General features: G+C 40.2%; 1 protein-coding gene across 5 annotated transcripts in view; it reads right to left on the bottom strand.

The window, feature by feature from the left end:
• Positions 1–20,906, bottom strand: part of RCOR3 (REST corepressor 3) — a 271,152-nt gene that overhangs the window by 40,436 nt on the left and 209,810 nt on the right. The gene's annotated exons all lie outside the window — the stretch shown is intronic.

Here is a 20,906-nt window from a genome sequence, read left to right as displayed (position 1 = left end):
AGCAATGAATCACCAACGCCCTCTCCTGTTTGAGTTGAGCAATGACCCGAGGAGGAAGCGCATACGGAGGAAATAAATATGCTAGACTGGGGTCGTGTCCTAGCAGGCGCCATGATCAGTCGCAATAAGAGAAGCTTCTAACAAATTTGAGAAATCTAGCTGTTTGCCAGTATATGTACCTACCTACTGGTAGTGGAAATTCTGCTGAATCGTTTGCTACCAAATAGTGCCTTTATTCCTACTGCCAGCAGCATAATAATACTCAAGAGGAGCGTATCAAGCATGGCGGCCTAGATAGAAGAAACATCCACAACACCCCCCCCCCCCCCCCGGTTCGCCGGGGTTAGCAGGACTAAACAGCTGGTCTAGCTTAATGAGAGCCTGAGTTCACTCTGGGGGCTATTCTGGAAAAAAAATTGCACCGCAGCTACCATCTTTGGAGGAGGTTGGATGATACCCTGGAACACAACATGGAGGCCCTAGCAGCTGTTGATAACTGGGAGCGCACTTTATGCAATGCGATCTCGCAAAGTTACGACCAGCTACAGATGGAATTTCGCTCCTTACTTTTGGCTATTACGGACCAATGTGCCGCTCCCCCTCCGGCGTCCTCTGAGGGCTGCCTAGGGTCAGATAAGAACTTTCCTCACTCGGAGCTACCGGCAAAGTCTGAATGTCCTCCCGCTCACTTTTTCAGGGCTCGTGGGGTTGCTGCGTCACAGTGCCCTACTTCTGGCCTCACAGACCATTGAGTCTGAGGTGACTGATCTATCCAACACAATGGCGCCAACGAGATGAAGATGAACTAGCAACCTACATTTTTGAGCATAACAGGTCTGATCTGCTGGTCCTGAGGAACTTTCTCTTTACTCTACAGCGTGAGGATAATTGTGCCCCGAGAGAGCCTAACCATGAAGTGGGTCACAGTGCTACGACGAGTCTGATCTCCCAGCTGAACATTATCCTTCCCTACATAAGGCTTGGTATTGGATAAAACCAACAATGGACACGGAGTTCATACCTTCCAGATTGGGACAAGATGGACGCTAGTAACTATTTCTAGCCTATTTTAGGCTAAGAGCCCTGTTTTGCTTTACTTATGGTTCCTCTGTTATAACGTTGTTACACGCTGCTTTATATTTCCCTTAAATGTTTCTAGACACAATTTCACTGTATAACACTAAGTTATGGATAGTGTGGTTTTGTGCTCACCTTGTTTTCTGTTTTGTTATGTTTTTTAGAGGTAGATTGTAGATTTATGTACTTCTTCCTACCCTCCACTAAAGTCTAGATATGCAGGTACAAATGTATTAATTCTGCCAGGTTCATATTTACCACATATCCCTAAATTGTTGCAACAATTCTGCTAGTGCTAAGGGGGACTTTTTTTTAAAAATTATATTCTGCTAGCTATCCCTACCCTTAGACGAGTAGGATTTATGCCCTAGAGATTGCCCACTGTGGGTTCACGAGATTTAGTACTACTGTATTTTGACTGTAATAACTTGGCATTTTCCCGCACTGCCAGCGGCCAAGGTAGTGTGGCATGCTGAGGAATTTATATAATTTGATTCAGTAGTTAACCAGGTCCAAATCAATATTGATTAGGTCCCTCTGAGGTTTTAAATCCAGGGCTCAAGATATATTGCTAGCAGCTATTGTTGCAGATTTAATATAACATGTTCCTGCATAACAGGAAATATAAATAGCAATCACAGCTCCTTTATCCTTGTAGAAAACCATGACATCTAACCATGTTTAAGCATTTTTTTTCTTCCTTTTTTCTTGTCTCCCACTTCCATACTTTTGACAGCTTTAGCACTTGTGTTCTACCAGCTTTGGATAGCCTGTATAAATATGTGTAACTAGTATAAATCTGGTAGGTGTATGAAATAGTGTTAATGAGATCTTCTTGTTGCATCATATTCAGATCACTGTGCATATAGCGTATTGTTGTTATTATAGAACTTGCTTAATATAGACTCACAAGTCAGGAAGTGTGACTGGTGTCCAAATGTCCTTAATTCCTATATAATTTCCTATAACCTAACCATGTTTAAGTACTTTTTTCAGTTTTACCTTCACAATATGGATAGCTTTTGCATTTGCAATATACCAGCTCTGAATGGCCCTCATAAACACATATTGTTTAGGGTAAATTTACCGTGATAAAGAAACCTAGTTTATACTGATTATAAGGAGGATTCAGTGTTCAGATATTGCAGACCCCTTACAATTTGCTATCTATTTTTTTTCATAAGCTGTTTAGCCTGCTATACTTTTTTATTTTTTTTCATATATATATGTTTTTCAGGTCCAAGAGTGACCGTGCTGAACATTAGAGTACCTCTCTGAGTTTTAAAGTTTACATGGGTCCATGAGTGGCCCGTTCTACAATGGAGGTGCAATTATAGTTTATATAAATGAAAAATGATGTTTTCATTCATTCATTCAGTTGGGTAATAACCTATTGTATCGAGATGTCTTGATCTTTTATTTTTTGCTGGCTTTGTAGTACTATATTTTCCTTATCTTTTCTTTTTTTCAGGTTACAGGGACATAGCCAACTCAATTTAAGATATGTTCATTATATTACCCACTGTACTTTTTATTTTTGTTATTGTTTTGTATAACCTCAATAAAAAAATATTTAAAAAAAGTAAAAATAAATAATATGCTAGACTGAAGGTCTAAGGAACCACCAGAGCATCTTTCAGTTCCGTCTGTGGGTCCCTGGACCTCAACCCGTATCTCGGGAGCTTGGCACACTGTCGAGATGTCATGAGATCTAACTCTAGTTGACCCCATTTGAGAGTCAAGCTGGAGAACATTTCCGGATGGAGTTTCCATTCCCCCGGATGAAAGGTCTGCCTGCTCAGAAAGATCGCTGACAGACAGCAAGAATGGGCATCTGCCCGCTGAATTATCTTGGCTACTTCAGTCATCGCTAAGCAACTCCTCGTTCCTCCTTGATTAATGAAAGCCACTAAAGTTATGTTGTCCGACTGGAACATGATAAATTGGGCTGAGGCTAACTGAAACCAGGCCAGAAGAGCATTGAAGATCGCTCTCAGTTCCAGGATGTTTATAGGAGAATAGACTCTGACTGAGTCCAAACTCCCTGAGCCTTAAGGGAACCCCAGACAGCTCCCCACTCTGCGGAAGTAGGTTCCCTGGGAAAGATGATCCAGAAACAACCACCATTGAAGCGAGTCCCTTGTCTCCTGCTCCAGTCGAGGAGACAAGTCTGCATAATCTCCGTTCCATCGCCTGAGCACGCTTAGCTGCAGAGGCCTGAGGTGGAACCGAGCAAACAGGATGATGTCCATTGCGGCCACCATCCGCCCGATTATCTCCATGCACTAGGCTACTGACTGCCGAGGAGTGGACTGAAAGGTTAGACATCTTTGATTTCCTGACTTCTGTCAGAAAAATCTTACATATATGTGGAATCTATTACGGTTCCCAAGAAAGTCGCTTGTATCTGGGACTAAGGAACTCTTCCCATGATTTCTCAGGAAGGATAACGCAATGTCGGTAAGGGATCCTGTTTGTTGAAAAGATGTCGCCTGGACTAGAATATCATCCAGATAAGGTGGCACCCCAATGCCCCGTGGCCTTAGTACCACCAGAAGAGACCCCAGAACCTTTGTGAAGATACTGGGAGCCGTTGTCAGACCGAAAGGAAGAGCCATGAACTGGAAGTGTTTGTCTAGAAAGGCAAACCCTATCCCTGTGGATAGGAACCTGTAGATAAGAGTTCTTTAAATCCACTGTTGACATAAATAGACCCTCCTGGATCAATGGAAGAAAGGTACAAATATTTTCCATCTTGAAAGACGGAACCCTGAGAAATTTGTTTTAGACTCTTGAGATCTAAAATTTGTCTGAAAGTTCCCTCCTCTTTGAGAACCACAAACCAATAATGATCACAAAACCCAACTTGATTGAAAAGGAGAACCTGCCCCCTTACGGGTCGGGTGCATGCCCCTCATGTGGTGTCAGCAGCAAGCTGCTTACACCGATTTCCCCTATTCTAAGTTCAATAGGGTCTCCGTGCTTGGCAGGAGGAATAAAAGAATTTTCCATTTTACTATATTACATTAAAGGAGCCTACTCATCAAGGTCCTTCTATTCTTGCGAGAGAGGTGTCTGTCCATAGAAGACAGACAACGCAACAGGCCAGTACGATGTCGCACTGGAAAAACAGTAGTCACACAAACTGCAGGTTGACAATGTAGACCCTCTAACTTAATCATATGGTCCGTCATCTGCCTGGAATCCCAAAGGAACTACTATTCTTTGTGTTAAAACCTACTGGTGTCGGAGTCACCTAGAGAAGCAAAAACTTCCTCAAGAAGCTCCTGATCAGAAAAAAGACTTTACCTCATTCGAGACTGAAAATTTCTTGCCCGGAAATACTGAAAAATCTTCCCCCTTAGCTGCAGGGAAGAAATATCTGAAATAAACACCACTGAGACATCTCTAAGTGAATAAGACCTCCTGATCAACTTTTTACCAACAACGTGGGTAAAAGGAATAGGCAATGTATTCAGAGTAGGACAACTACATCTGGGCAATAAATTCTTTGTAATATCCTAGGAGAGAACACTATGCTCCTAAGCAGTATGTGCCTAGCAGAAGAAATATTGGAACAAGACTATCCTCATCAACAAAAGATTTCCCAATAAATGAGAAATAGAAGCAGATTGGTAAAACTGCATTGGAATCCAAGCCGAAAATAAGAGACCTCCAGCAGGGCCTCTTGGACCACCTTGAATAAACAGCCAGATTCTTTAACAATATTCGCACAAAAAAAAAAATTACTGTCCCTTTAAACTTTAAAAAGTAACTTAATTTCTGTGAGCAAGGGTAAACTAAAGTAGTATGCAAACATTGCAGAATTTATACGAAACGTTAATTCATTGTTCACATATATCGCCATGAAATTAACGAAGTGATGTCATGTGCAGTACTTCCCGAAAGGGTTATTGGAACCGCAGAGCACCACATGAGTGATAGAAAATGCAATATACATCTCCTTAAACAATCTGCCTCACCTATGGCAGAATAATTAATACAGAAACAATATCTTGCGCAGCAACTCCAAATGGAATTTGCAGGGGACCGCAGGGCACTGCATATGTGTTATTAAATGTAATGTACCTTTACTTAATTAATCTGACTGGCATATGTCAGAATAATTGATAAGACTTAACCTGTTGATAGTAAAAATTCAACATACAACAAGCGTTCACTGTCTCTTTAAAGGTTAAAGAGTCCCATCTTTATTTTAACAATGTCAGAAATTAATGAATAATCATTTCTTTATTGTTGAACACTTTATACATCTCAGTACCAACTAAGGCATCAGACTTCCTCCCTACACCAGTCCTGTCCCTGCTATAGCGCTGACTTAAGCGCAAGAACTGTGACAAGTACTGCCCTGTTTCTTCCAAACCAGAAATGAAAGGGAGGAAAACGCCATCTGCAAGGAGCACCTTGCAACATAAATTACTCCACTCCGTGTGGCCCCGTTTCTTCCGATAACCGGAAGTGAAAGGGAGGAAGCACCATCTGCAAGTCGCACATTGCAATGTAAATTACACCACCCCTTGCGGCCCTGTTTCTCCCGATAACCGGAGTGAAAGAGAGGAAGCGCCATCTGCAAGGCGCACACTTGCAATTTAAAATACTCTAAGTGTTTGTCTAGAACTCTGACACTTTTCTACTCATGGTGCCCTAGATATGCTCTGCCCCTCGTGGTCATTATACAAGCCATTTCCCACCGCCATAGTTTCAGAAGGCGCCGGGAGAAAGATATAATGTACAATGTAAAACAAAAACCGCTCAGTCTGTTATCTCCAAGTTACAGCTGTTCAGATCAAAAGTGTTATCTAGAACACATTATAACATTTATAAAATAGCCTTCTGAGAATGAGCCCGTTCTATTAACGCAGCTAACACCATGCAACCTGAGTTACTATCAGAAGTGACAAAGGGTCCCAGCCCTAACCCAAACCACTCGGCTCTTACAGCTTCTTGGCAGACATATTATGAGCAGCAGGTTAGGATTATTTGTCCAAGGTCCGGGGACTTTCCCCTAGGATGAACTTCGTAGATAAACCCCTCCAGTAAACTTAAATTACTCCTTGTCACAGTCAGCTCCATTAAAATAAATGAGATAGCCAGTGAGACACATGACACCCAGTACCTGCGCTCTAGCTGCCATAAAGTCTCCTGATAATACTAATCCCAAAGTTAATGAGGTCTAAATTAAACAGAGTGCCCAAACTTCTTCTGAGATTCTTCTGTCCCCAGAAACAAAGTTAGCACTTACCTCATCTTCTGCCTGGCAGCAAGGCAATTCCCAGGTTTAGGAGGTCCTCTCCCTCCCATGGCCCTGTAAATAAAAATCCTGAATAAAATCCCTCAGGTTTTCTTGGTAAGGGCAGCAGAATATGGGAGGCACAGTGAGAATTATGTCCCACAAGTTCCCATTGCTTTAAAGCCACCAAAAGCTCTACTGAAGAGACTGATATGGACTACGGCTACACCCTAGAACAAAGCAGCACACTCTGGCACTACTTTAAAAATAATAAACACTGGATTGAAGAATCTTTTCTAACACCTCACTTTACCTCTTCCTATCACTAACGTAGGCAAAGAGAATGACTGGGGTGGGAGGGAAGGGAGGAACTATTTAACAGCTCTGCTGTGGTGCTCTTTGCCTCCTCCTGCTGACCAGGAGGTGAATATCCCATTAGTAATTAAGAGGATCCGTGGACTCATCGTGTCTTAAAAAAGAAATACTCTCAAAAAAAACCTAAGCTCCCCATTGCCCTGAAAAGGGCATTTGGATGGGTATTGCCCTTAAAAGGGCAGTTAGCTCTTTTGCCACACAAACCCTAACCTAAAAACAAAACCCACCCAATACACCCTTAAGAAAAATAACACCCCTGAAGATCGACTTACCGGGAGACGTCTTCATCCAACCCGGGCCAAAGTCCTCAATGAAGCCGGGAGAAGTCTTCATCCAAGCTGGGCAAAGTGGCCCTCCAGACAGGCAGAAGTCTTCATCAAGACGGCATCTTCTATCTTCATCCATCCAGCACGGAGCGGGTCCATCTTCAAGACATCCGATGCGGAGCATCCTCTTCATCCGACGACTAAAGCTGAATGAAGGTACCTTTAAGTGACGTCATCCAAGATGGCGTCCCTTAGATTCCGATTGGCTGATAGAATACAGTCAACCAATCGGAATTAAGGTAGAAAAAATCCTATTGGCTGATGCAATCAGCCAATAGGATTGAAGTTCAATCGTATCGGCTGATCCAATCAGCCAATAGGATTGAGCTTGCATTCTATTAACGCAGCCCCATTGTTTCCTATGGGGAAACAGTTTCTAGGTCTGCACCTAACACCCTAACATGTACCCCGAGTCTAAACACCCCTAACCTTACACTTATTAACCCCTAATCTGCCGCCCCCGCTATCGCTGACCCCTGCATTTTATTATTAACCCCTAATCTGCCGCTCCGTACACCGCCGCAACCTACATTATCCCTATGAACCCCTAATCTGCTGCCCCCAACACCTATATTATATTTATTAACCTCTAATCTGCCCCCCCCAATGTCGCCGCTACCTTACCTACACTTATTAACCCCTAATCTTCCGACCGGACCTCGCCGCCACTATAATAAATTTATTAACCCCTAAACCGCCTCACTCCCGCCTCGCAAACCCTATAATAAATTTTATTAACCACTAATCTGCCCTCACTAACATTGCCGACATCTAACTTCAAGTATTAACCCCTAATCTGCCGACCGGACCTCACCGCTACTCTAATAAATGTATTAACCCCTAAAGCTAAGTCTAACCCTAACACCCCCCTACTAGGTTAAATATAATTTAAATCTAACAAAATAAATTATTTCTTATTAAATAAATTAATCCTATTTAAAGCTAAATACCTGTAAAATAAACCCTAATATAGCTACAATATAATGAATAATTATATTGTAGCTATTTTAGGATTTATATTTATTTTACAGGCAACTTTGTATTTATTTTAACTAGGTACAATAGCTATTAAATAGTTATTAACTATTTAATAGCTACCTAGTTAAAATAATTACAAAATTACCTGTAAAATAAATCCTAACCTAAGTTACAATTAAACCTAACACTACACTATCAATAAATTAATTAAATAAACTACCTACAATTACCTACAATTAAATCAACTAAACTAAATTACAAAAACAAACAAACACTAATTTACAAAAACAAACACTAAATTACAAAAAAAGAGATTACAAGAATTTTAAACTAATTACACCTACTCTAAGCCCCCTAAAAAAATAACAAAGCCCCCCAAAATAAAAAAATGCCCTACCCTATTCTAAAATAAAAAGTTAACAGCTCTATTACCTTACCAGCCCTTAAAAGGGTCTTTGCAGGGCATGCCCCAAAGAAATCAGCTCTTTTGCCTGTAAAAAAACATACAATACCCCCCCCAACATTACAACCCACCACCCACATACCCCTAACCTAACCCACCCAAACCCCCCTTAAAAAACCTAACACTAAGCCCCTGAAGATCTCCCTACCTTGCATTCACCCAGCCAGGTATCACCGATCCATCCAGAAGAGGGTCCGAAGTCTTCATCCTATCCGGCAAGAAGAAGTCCTCCAGAGGGTCCGAAGTCTTCATCCAGGTGGCATCTTCTATCTTCTTCCATCCGGAGCGGAGCGGGTCCATCTTGAAGCAGCCGACGCGGAGCCATCCTTCCTCACCGACGGACTAACGACGAATGAAGGTTCCTTTAAATGACGTCATCCAAGATGGCGTCCCTCGAATTCCGATTGGCTGATAGGATTCTATTCCGATCAGCCAATAGAATGTGAGCTCAATCTGATTGGCTGATTGGATCAGCCAATCGGATTGAACTTGAATCTGATTGGCTGATTCAATCAGCCAATCAGATTTTTCCTACCTTAATTCCAATTGGCTGATAGAATCCTATCAGCCAATCGGAATTTGAGGGACGCCATCTTGGATGACGTCATTTAAAGGAACCTTCATTCGTCGTTAGTCCGTCGGTGAGGAAGGATGGCTCCGCGTCGGCTGCTTCAAGATGGACCCGCTCCGCTCCGGATGGAAGAAGATAGAAGATGCCGCCTGGATGAAGACTTTGGACCCTCTGGAGGACCTCTTCTTGCCGGATAGGATGAAGACTTCGGACCCTCTGGAGGACCTCTTCTTGCCGGATTGGATGAAGACTTCGGACCCTCTTCTGGACGGATCGGTGATACCCGGCTGGGTGAATACAAGGTAGGGAGATCTTTAGGGGCTTAGTGTTAGGTTTTTTAAGGGGGGTTTGGGTGGGTTAGATTAGGGGCATGTGGGTGGTGGGTTGTAATGTTGGGGGGGGGTATTGTATGTTTTTTTTATACAGGCAAAAGAGCTGATTTCTTTGGGGCATGCCCCGCAAAAGGCCCTTTTAAGGGCTGGTAAGGTAATAGAGATGTTAACTTTTTATTTTAGAATAGGGTAGGGCATTTTTTTTATTTTGGGGGGCTTTGTTATTTTTTTAGGGGGCTTAGAGTAGGTGTAATTAGTTTAAAATTCTTGTAATCTTTTTTTATTTTTTGTAATTTAGTTTAGTTGATTTAATTGTAGGTAGTTTATTTAATTAATTTATTGATAGTGTAGTGTTAGGTTAAATTGTAACTTAGGTTAGGATTTATTTTACAGGTAATTTTGTAATTATTTTAACTAGGTAGCTATTAAATAGTTAATAACTATTTAATAGCTATTGTACCTAGTTAAAATAAATACAAAGTTGCCTGTAAAATAAATATAAATCCTAAAATAGCTACAATATAATTATTCGTTATATTGTAGCTATATTAGGGTTTATTTTACAGGTAAGTATTTAGCTTTAAATAGGATTAATTTATTTAATAAGAAATAATTTATTTAGTTAGATTTAAATTATATTTAACTTAGGGGGGTGTTAGGGTTAGACTTAGCTTTAAGGGTTAATACATTTATTAGAGTAGCGGTGAGGTCCGGTCGGCAGATCAGGGGTTAATACTTGAAGTTAGGTGTCGGCGATGCTAGTGAGGGCAGATTAGGGGTTAATAACATTTATTATAGGGTTTGCGAGGCGGGAGTGAGGCGGTTTAGGGGTTAATACATTTATTATAGTGGCGGTGAGGTCCGTTCAGCAGATTAGGGGTTAATAAGTGTAGGTAAGGTTGGGGGGGCAGATTAGGGGTTAATACATATTATGTAGGTGTCGGCGGTGTTAGGGGCAGCAGATTAGGGGTACATAGGGATAATGTAGGTGGCGGCGGTGTCCGGTCGGCAAATTAGGGGTTAAAATTTTTTATTAGAGTGGCGGCGATGTGGGGGGGGCCTCGGTTTAGGGGTACATAGGTAGTTTATGGGTGTTAGTGGTAGTAGTTAAGAGCTTTATAAACCGGCGTTAGCCCATAAAGTTTTTAACTTCTGACTTTTTTCTGCGGCTGGAGTTTTGTCGTTAGAGTTCTAACGCTCACTTCAGCCAAGACTCTAAATACCAGCGTTAGGAAGATCCCATTGAAAAGATAGGATACGCAATTGGCGTAAGGGGATCTGCGGTATGGAAAAGTCGCGGATGGAAAGTGAGCGTTAGACCCTTTCCTGAATGACTCTAAATACCAGCGGGCGGTAAAAACCAGCGTTAGGACCCCTTAACGCTAGTTTTGACGGCTAACGCAGAACTCTAAATCTAGGCGATTATTAGCATAAAATATAATAAATAAATGCTACATAATTGAGCTGAAGAAATAACAACAGCTTAATAATGAAAAGAACACACTTAGCTTTGTAGAATAGTGTTTCAGGGCATCATAGTTTCTACAATAACATCAGAGTCAGGATCAGAATGAGACATCTCGCAAAATGTAACAGAAAAAGAAAGATAACATTAGCCAAATTTTGAAAAAAAAATTGAAAAACAAGTCAAATTAGAAAAAGACTGAACCCCAGGTAAGAAAAAAGTTTAAATAAACTTCCCAACATGATTCCTATACTGAAACGGTTTAGACTGCAAAGGGAAATATACAAAGACCTGACTCATGGCAAATATAAGTAAAATACATATATTTGAAACTTTATATTAATACATAAAGCGCCAAACCATAGCTGAGAGTGTCTTGAACAGATACATACTTACCGAAAGACACCCATCCACATATAACAGATAGCCAAACCAGTACTGAAAACTATCAGCAGAGGTAATGGTATATAAGAGTATATCGTCAATCTGAAAAGGGAGGTAGGAGATGAATCCCTAAGAACGATAACAGAGAACCCTTGAAAAGATTTCCCGTGAGAGAAACCACAAAATCAATAGGCGATACTCTCTTCACATCCCTCTGACAAACACTGTACTCTGAAAGTAATTGGGCTTCAGAATGCTTAGAAGTGCTTATCATAGAAGAAATCTTAAAAATGAAGCACAAACCTACTTCACCACCTCCATAGGAGGCAAAGTTTGTAAAACTGAGTTGTGGGTGTGGTGGCAGGTGTATTTATAGGCATTTGAGGTTTGGGAAACTTTGCCCCCTCCTGGTAGGAATGTATATCCCATACGTCACTAGCTCATGGACTCTTGCCAATATGAAATAAATTATTTATCAGGTAAGTTCTTACTTAAATTATGTTTTCCCTGTTGCCTATATCTTTTTTCCTTTTTATCATGTAGGCCTTAATTTCTCATCTTAAGCAAGCCAATTACATGAAAGAAATACAACTATCTAATTATCTGAGGAATAAGTATACAGATTACACTGAAAATCCTGATAGAGCCCACTGGCGGGAATACCAGAAGGCAAAAGAAACCAGATAAACTTTTTTAAATCAACAATCTATTCAATCTGATCTTAAAAATAGAGCTACCTTTGATAAATCCAGTCCTAAATCTTCCAAATATTTAGCCAATCTAGCTAGAAGCAGGAGAAAAAAAAACTATATATGAGCGATATTATCTAGGGGGACTAGGTATACCTCACCACAAGATATTTTGACCCAGTTTCTTTTATGTTAGCAAAATCTATATTCAGCAGAAGAGGTCAATAAAAAGAGTAAGAAGGACTTTTGGGAAAAGATTCTTCTAACTACAATTTCTGAGAACAAATAAATTCTTTAAATAAAGAAATTACAGCTGAAGAAATTTCAAATGCAATACATAAGCTAGCTAATAGTAAGGCGCCTGACCCAGATCAGACCCCCTGGAATTTTATAAAATCTTAGAATGACAGATTACCCCAATAAGAAAACTCTAACAGTTATTTCCTTCTACATAAGAAACCATCAAGATATTTATCTGCCTCAAATATTGTATTGATATTAAAAAAAGACAGAGATCCTGAATTGATGGATTCATATCGTCCCATCTCTCTTCTTAATTCTGATTACAAGTTACTAAGAAACATTATCTCAAATAGACTGAAGAAAATATTAGGGGACATAATCCACCCAGATCAGACAGGATTCATGACCAGTAGAACTTCCCTGTAAAACTTAAGAAGAACATCTATGACTCTAATAGAATACTCCCAGATTGGTGATAAATAAAAAACTAAACAGAATTATTTTGTCTTAATTACTGTAGATGCCGAAAAGGCATTTGATTCAATTACTGGGGTCACTTGTTCACTACACTAGATAAATTTGGGTTCTCAGGTAATTTTTTAGATCTTATTAAACTTATCTACGACAAACCAATATCCTCTTTAAGTATAAATGGTACTCTCTTGCCTAGAATAACCCTACAAAAAGGAACCAGACAAGGCTGCCCTCTATCGCCGTAATTATTTAATATTGCATTAGAACCTCTGGCAGAACGGTGTAGAAAAGAATTGGATGGGGTAGTGATTGGCAAAAGGAAATTCATTCTTTCATTATATGTGGATGATATTCTATTTTATATGGGCAATACAAAAAAAATATATTCCTTGTCTTCTAGATATAATATCTGTGTATAGCACCTTTTAAGGCTATAAAACTAACCTAAACAAATCAGAAATCTTATGGATTATCAAAAGGAAAGATAGCTTTCTAAACAATCCCTTATCTATCAGAAAAGCAAATTAAATATTTGGGAATAATTTTAAGTAAAAATCCAGTCGAGTGGTATTATCAGAACTTTTCACCAAGCTAGGAGAAATTTGAGAGTCTTTTAGGATACGGTCAAGGCTACCCCTCCTTACCCTGTCGGCCAAAGTGAACATGATTAAAAATTATAATTTTTCCAAAACTTATTTCTTCTACAAAATATTCCCATCTTTTTACATAATAAAGACAAAGGACTTTAACTCCGCCTGCTCACATTTTTTTGTGGGGAAAAAGGAAACCGTGCATCTTGATATCTAAAATTTCTCATAGTAGGGAAGACAGAGGTTTTGCATTTCCAAACATAAAATTCTATAATTGGGCATGTATGACTAAAGTGGCCTTAGCTTGGCTTACAGAAGCTAATTATGTTACACATTACGAGGAAGAGGAGGCTTTGATTAGACCTTATTCCCTTAAGGCCCTCTTGCACAAACCGAAAGAGTCAATATCTAAAAAAGTAATTCCAAAAAACACATTTCAGAACATAATTTAAGTCTGGACTAAATTATGCAGAACACTAAGGATTGACAATACATGTTCAAAATACATACGGATTAGGGGCAACCCAGATTTTAAACCAGAACTCAACTATTAAGTTTTTAAAATATGGTCTCTGAAAGGTCTAAAATATATCTCATAAATAGTAGAACCACAATCCAAAACTATTAAGTCATTTAATTATCTGTCTTTGGAATATACTCTAACTAAAAAACAATTATTTGCCTATTTACAAATAAGACACTATATATCCAAATTAAATGTGAGAGAAAATTCCACTTAGTCCCTGGGGCCCCTGGACCCTATTATTAACCGTTATCGCATGGGGTTTCACTCCATATCCATAACATATAAAACTTTAATAGCACAAGTTGCATTTACCAATCTGACGTGTCTTTATCAAATGTGGCTATATGATTTTGTAGATTTAGCATTCAGGAAGAGTATCTCCTCTAGTATGAGATACACAACAGCAACCTCAATAAAAGAATCTCATATGAGGCTAATGCACAGATCATATATGACTCCAAGTGTGATGCACAACTGGTGTGAGCGTGAGAAAAATCTATGTCCAAAGTGTAGTGCCCCGGTAGCAGACCTCATACATGTATTTTGGTCCTGTCCAAAGCTCCAAAAAATTTTGGCTTCAAGTTGCCTACTGGACCAATACGTTTCTACCTGTAAAACTAAATCTTGACAGATATCATATTTTTTTTTCTGGTTAAAGAGTATGCAATTCAGAATAAATATTTAATTAATACGGCCATCCTCACGGCCAGAATAATGATCTTAAGAAAATGGAAGGATAAAAGGCCACCAAGATTAGCAGAATTTACTCAAAATCTTATATCCCTTTCACACCTCTCTTCTTGCAGCTGATGCTAACAGAATCCTATCCCACATATTGGAGACAAATTGTATACTAGCAGCATTAAAGGTAATTCATTTCCCCTTCTTCATTTCTTTGCATATTGCTTTAGTTTGTTTTGTTTTTATGTCATATATGATTTCCTTGTTGAAAATAAGGTCTCAAAGAGAAGATAGAGTAGTGAACTCTGTTATTGATTCTTTTATATATTGTTTCTATAATTTATCTTGGGCTCACTCCACAAATATGTTGCTTATTTTTTTTATGTCTTGACACAATTGGAATGAATTATTGTCCATTTATAAGTGTTAAGTTTATGAGAATGTATTTGAGAATGTTTTGTTTACGATTGTCATTACAAGAATTGAGATGTAGATCAAGCGCCTAAGACCTTTATACCTATGGCTCTGAACAATGGCTACCTAGCCAGCCTTTGGATGAATGAGTATGTATGGGGTATGTTCAAAGAGCCTCAAGTGGGCAAGGTATGTTGTGTGTGGCTTAGGGATCCTTAGAGATAAGGGGTTAAATAAATATATATTTATTACAAAAAATAAAATTAAAATTGTGGTTCCACAATAAACATAAAATCATATACAATTGCTTAAAAACTAAAAATTCATAAAATTATTCTTAAAATAATCTTATGTGACGTCAGTCCACAAACTAAATAGTGGTGATGATAAAAATGTATATTGATGGCTTGACTTTGGCCTGCTACCTCACACTGGATTGTGTAGATGCAGTTTAGGAGGTACTCAGGACCTGACGCAGCGGGTATAAAACCACTTGTACTATTGTTATTGTTTCTTCTCTTGAATGACCAATACAAAAAAAAAAAACACAATAAAAACAAACATACAAACCCATCATGTACACACATTTTCCTATAGTAAAAGCCTAGGAAAGGCAAAAAACCCCCAAAATTTATGCTTACCTGATAAATTTCTTTCTTTTGCGATGTACAGAGTCCACGGATTCATCCTTACTTGTGGGATATTATCCTTCCTAACAGGAAGTGGCAAAGAGAGCACCACAGCAGAGCTGTCCTTTTAAGAAACTAGCTGACAACCCCTTCTCCAATCCCTCTTGGAGAAAGGACAAAATCCTAGGAATCCTGATCTTACTCCATGAGTAACCTTTGGATTCACACCAAAAAAGATATTTACGCCATATCTTATGATAGATTTTCCTGGTAACAGGCTTTCGAGCCTGAATCAAGGTATCTATGACCGACTCAGAGAAACCCCGCTTTGATAGAATCAAGCGTTCAATCTCCAAGCAGTCAGTTGCAGAGAAACTAGATTTGGATGCTTGAATGGACCTTGAATGAGAAGGTACCGTCTCAGTGGCAGAGTCCATGGTGGCAAAGATGACATATCCACCAGGTCTGCATACCAAGTCCTGCGTGGCCACGCAGGAGCTATCAAGATCACCCAAGCTCTCTCCTGTTTGATTCTGGCAATCAAACGAGGAAGGAGAGGAAATGGTGGAAACACATAAGCCAGGTTGAACGACCAGGGTACTGCTAGAGCATCTATCAGTACTGCCTGAGGATCCCTTGACCTGGATCCGTAACGAGGAAGTTTGGCGTTCTGATGAGACGCCATCAGATCCAATTCTGGTGTGCCCCATAGTCGAACCAGTTGAGCAAACACCTCCGGATGGAGTTCCTACTCCCCCGGATGAAAAGTCTGACGACTTAGAAAATCTGCCTCCCAGTTCTCTACTCCTGGGATATAGATCGCTGACAGATGGCAAGAGTGAGCCTCTGCCCATCAGATTATCCTTGAGACTTCTATCATCGCTAAGGAACGCTTTGTTCCGCCCTGATGATTGATATAAGCCATAGTCGTGATGTTGTCCGACTGAAACCTGATGAATCTGGCTGAAGCCAGCTGAGGCCATGCCTGGAGAGCATTGAATATCACTCTTAATTCCAGAATATTTATCGGTAGGAGAGCCTCCTCCCGAGTTCACAAACCCTGTGCTTTCAGGGAATTTCAGACTGCACCCCAGCCCAGAAGGCTGGCGTCTGTCGTCACTATAACCCAATCTGGCCTGTGGAAACACATTCCCTGGGACAGATGATCCTGTGACAACCACCAAAGAAGAGAGTCTCTGGTCTCTTGATTCAGATTTATCTGAGGAGATAAATCCACATAATCCCCATTCCACTGATTGAGCATGCATAGTTGCAGTGGTCTGAGATGCAAGCGAGCAAACGGAACTATGTCCATTGCTGCTACCATTAGAACGATTACCTCCATACACTGAGCCACTGACGGCCGAGGAATGGAATGAAGAGATCAGCAGGTGGACAAAATCTTTGATTTCCTGACCTCCGTCAGAAATATTTTCATGTCCACCGAGTCTATCAGAGTCCCTAGAAATGAAACTCTTGTGAGGGGGGAAAGAGAACTCTTTTTTTACGTTCACCTTCCACCCGTGAGATCTTAGAAAGGCCAACACTAAGTCCGTGTGTGACTTGGCTAGTTGGAAAGTCGACGCTTGAATTAGAATGTCGTCTAGATAAGATGCCACTGCTATGCCCGCGGCCTTAGAACCGCCAGAAGGGACCCTAGTCCTAGCACCTTTGTGAAGATTTGTGGCGCCGTGGCCAACCCGAAGAGAAGAGCCACAAACTGATAATGCTTGTCCAGAAAGGCGAACCTGAGGAACTGGTGATGATTTTTGTGGATAGGAATGTGTAGATATGCATCCTTTAAGTCCACAGTGGTCATATATTGACCCTCCTGAATCAATGGTAAGATAGTCCGAATGGTCTCCATCTTGAAAGATGGGACTCTTAGGAATTGGTTTAGGATCTTGAGATCTAGAATTGGTCTGAAAGTTCCCTCTTTTTTGGGAACCACAAACAGATTGGAGTAGAACCCCTGCCCCTGTTCTGCTTTTGGAACTGGGCAGATTACTCCCATGGTAAAAACGTCTTCTACACAGCGTAAGAACGCCTCTCTTTTTGTCGGGTTTACAGACAATTGAGAAAGATGGAACCTCCCCCTTGGAGGAGAATCCTTGAAATCTAGAAGGTATCCCTGAGTAACAATTTCTACTGCCCAGGAATCCTGAACATCTCTTGCCCTGAACGTCTCTTGCCTGAGCAAAGAGAGAGAGTCTGACCCCTACTAGATCCAGTCCCGGATCGGGGGCTACCCCTTCATGCTGACTTAGTGGCAGCAGCAGGCTTTTTGGCCTGTTTATCCTTGTTCCAAGCCTGATTAGGTCTCGAGGTTGGCTTGGATTGAGCAAAGTTCCCCTCTTGCTTTGCAGCAGAGGAAGAGGGACCACTCTTGAAGTTTCAAAAGGAACGAAAATTATTTTGTTTGGTCCTTGTCTTATTTGATTTATCTTGAGGGAGGGCATGACCCTTCCCTCCAGTGATGTCTGAAATTATCTCTTTCAGTGCAGGCCCGAATCGGGTCTTACCTTTGAAAGGGATGGACAAAAGCTTAGATTTGGATGACACATCAGCTGACCAGTACTTAAGCCATAATGCTCTTCGCGCTAAAATGGCAAAACCTGAATTCTTTGCCGCTAACTTAGCAAGATGAAAAGCGGTGTCTGTAATAAAAGAATTAGCTAATTTAAGAGCCTTAATTCTGTCCAGAATATCATCTAGCGGGGTCTCCATCTGAAGAGCCTCTTCTAGAGCCTCAAACCAAAAGGCAGCTGCAGTGGTTACCGGAACAATACACGTTATAGGTTGAAGAAGAAAACCTTGATGAACAAAAATTTGCTTTAGGAGACCCTCTAACTTTTTATCCATAGGATCAATGAAAGCAGAGAGTAGAAATAGCTCCCTCCACCTTAGGGACCGTCTGCCATGAGTGCTTTATGGTGTCAGAAATGGGGAACATTTTCTTAAAATCAGGAGGGGGAGCAAACGGAATACCTGGTCTATCCCACTCCTTAGTAACAATGTCCGAAATCCTCTTAGGGACCGGAAAAACATCAGTGTAAACAGGAACCTCTAAATATTTGTCCATTTTACACAATTTCTCTGGAACTACAATAGGGTCACAATCATCCAGATTCGCTAAAACCTCCCTGAGCAATAAGCGGAGGTGCTCTAGCTTAAATTTAAATGTTGTCATATCTGAATCTGTCTGAGGGAACATCTTTCCTGAATCAGAAATCTCTCCCTCAGACAGCAAATCCCTACCTCAGAACATTGTGAGGGAATATCGGATACGGCTACTAAAGTGTCAGAAGGCTCAGCATTTGTTCTTAACCCAGAGCTACTGCACTTCCCTTGCAACCCTGGCAGTTTAGATAAAACCTCTGTGAGGGTAGTATTCATAACTGAAGCCATATCATGCAAGGTAAAAGAATTAGACGTACTAGAAGTACTTGGCGTCGCTTGTGCGGGCGTTACTGGTTGTGAGTGACACTTGGGGAGAACTAGATGGCAAAACCTGATTTCCTACTGTCTGAGAATCATCTAATGCCAAACTTTTATAAGTCAAAATATGCTGTTTGCAATTTATAGACATATAAGTACAAGTGGGACACATTCTAAGAGGGGGTTCCACAATGGCTTCTAAACAAATTGAGCAATGAGTTTCCTCAATGTCAGACATGTTTTACAGGCTAGTAATGAGGCAAGCAATCTTGGAAAAAACTTTATTTAATAAAAAAAACACAATTTGCAAAAACGGTACTGTGCCTTTAAGAGAAAAAAAGGCATACACAAACTGCAAAACAGGTTAAAAATGCTTAAAATTTTCCGAAATTTTAACAGCGTACCCACTAAGCTTTAGAAGGATTGCACCACAAGTAAATAAGCAATAAACCCCCAAATGAAAAAACCGGATCAATAAATGTCTAAAAACCGGTTTAAACCCCTATTAGCACCTTGCCACAGCTCTGGGAGATTAGGCCCTCAGGAGAATGTTAGGACCTCTGAAGAAGTTGCTTGCTGCTTGCCTGAATAACTAAATGCGCAACTGAGGCACGAAAATAGGCCCCGCCCACCGCACTCGTTGCTGGGGCCTACCCAAATCTAACAAACCTTGTCAGAAAGCCATGTGGGTTATAACAACCCCAAATAAGACAAATGAACCCTCAAGCAAATGTCCTCACAAAATAAAAAAACGTTACTCCCAGAACACACAAACGTTTGCTCCAACATCTCATTACAAACTGAGTGCCCAGAAAATTAGCCCTGTATGCAAGCAAGTAAAGCCTCTAATAACACTAGGATTACTGCTTACCCTTCCCCTAATGGGGATACTTGTCAGCCTTTCTGAGTTAACACAGTCTCTGCAGAAAATATGACTGAACATACCTCATTGCTGTATAGCAAGAAACCGTTCCTCACACTGAAGTTTTCCTGTACTCCTCAGCTTCTGTGGAAACAGCAGTGGACCTTAGCTACAAATGCTAAGATCATAATTCTCCAGGCAGAAATCTTCATCTATGTCCTGCCTGAGAGTAAACAGTACAACACCGGTACCATTTAAAAATAACAAACTCTTGATTGTAGATAAAAAATAAAACTAACAGCTTACACCTCTTTCACTTTACCCTTCCTGCTTAGAGCCGGCAAAGAGAATGACTGGGGGGTGGAGTTATGGGGGAGCTATATAGACAGCTCTGCTGTGGTGCTCTCTTTGCCACTTCCTGTTAGGAAGGATAATATCCCACAAGTAAGGATGAATCCGTGGACTCTGTACATCATGCAAAAGAAATGTATGTTAGTGCCAAAATTTAAGATGAATCAAACATTAAAAATCATTGAAATTCCAAAATTAAACTTTCTCACCCCACATAATAATATAATATATAATAACACATTATTTGATAAAGAATGTGTTTAATTTCAAAATTCCCATGGTCTTTAATGTTTGAAAAGGAACTTTTTTTCATTAATTTAAGTTTGTTTTGCTACTGGGAAAATATACTCATATGAAGGTAGATAAGGCAATCTCTGTAATATGTGAAGACCATTTCCCAAACAGTTTGGGAAGGGACTATATTTTTTAGTGAGGTGTCAAAGAATGGGTACTATTTCTGCCTGAGATCCAGGAATCTGGCTTTCTGATCATCCCACTATATCCACAGAAAACTACACCATCTAACTTTGTAGAGGCCTTTTAAGGATTTGCAGTTTTAAAATAACAAGCAAGAGTGCTTGACTAACCTGTCCCATAGACAGGAACAAAAATAATCTTGTAGGCATTAGAATGATAGTTTAAACGCTTTTGAGAATGTTACCTTAGCCCTGTCCATCATCTTGATAAGGACTCATCTAGAAAACTTGTTTCTAGTAAGCGGAGGATGTATTTTGTGTTTGGAAGAGATCTCCCCACAACTGGGGTTTATAGTACATATGGTACTTAT

Source organism: Bombina bombina, chromosome 4 (assembly GCF_027579735.1).
Source record: "Bombina bombina isolate aBomBom1 chromosome 4, aBomBom1.pri, whole genome shotgun sequence".
NCBI classification, from domain to species: Eukaryota; Metazoa; Chordata; class Amphibia; order Anura; family Bombinatoridae; genus Bombina; species Bombina bombina.
Note: the sequence above shows the minus strand (reverse complement) of the source record. Positions and strands in the feature narration are given on the sequence as shown.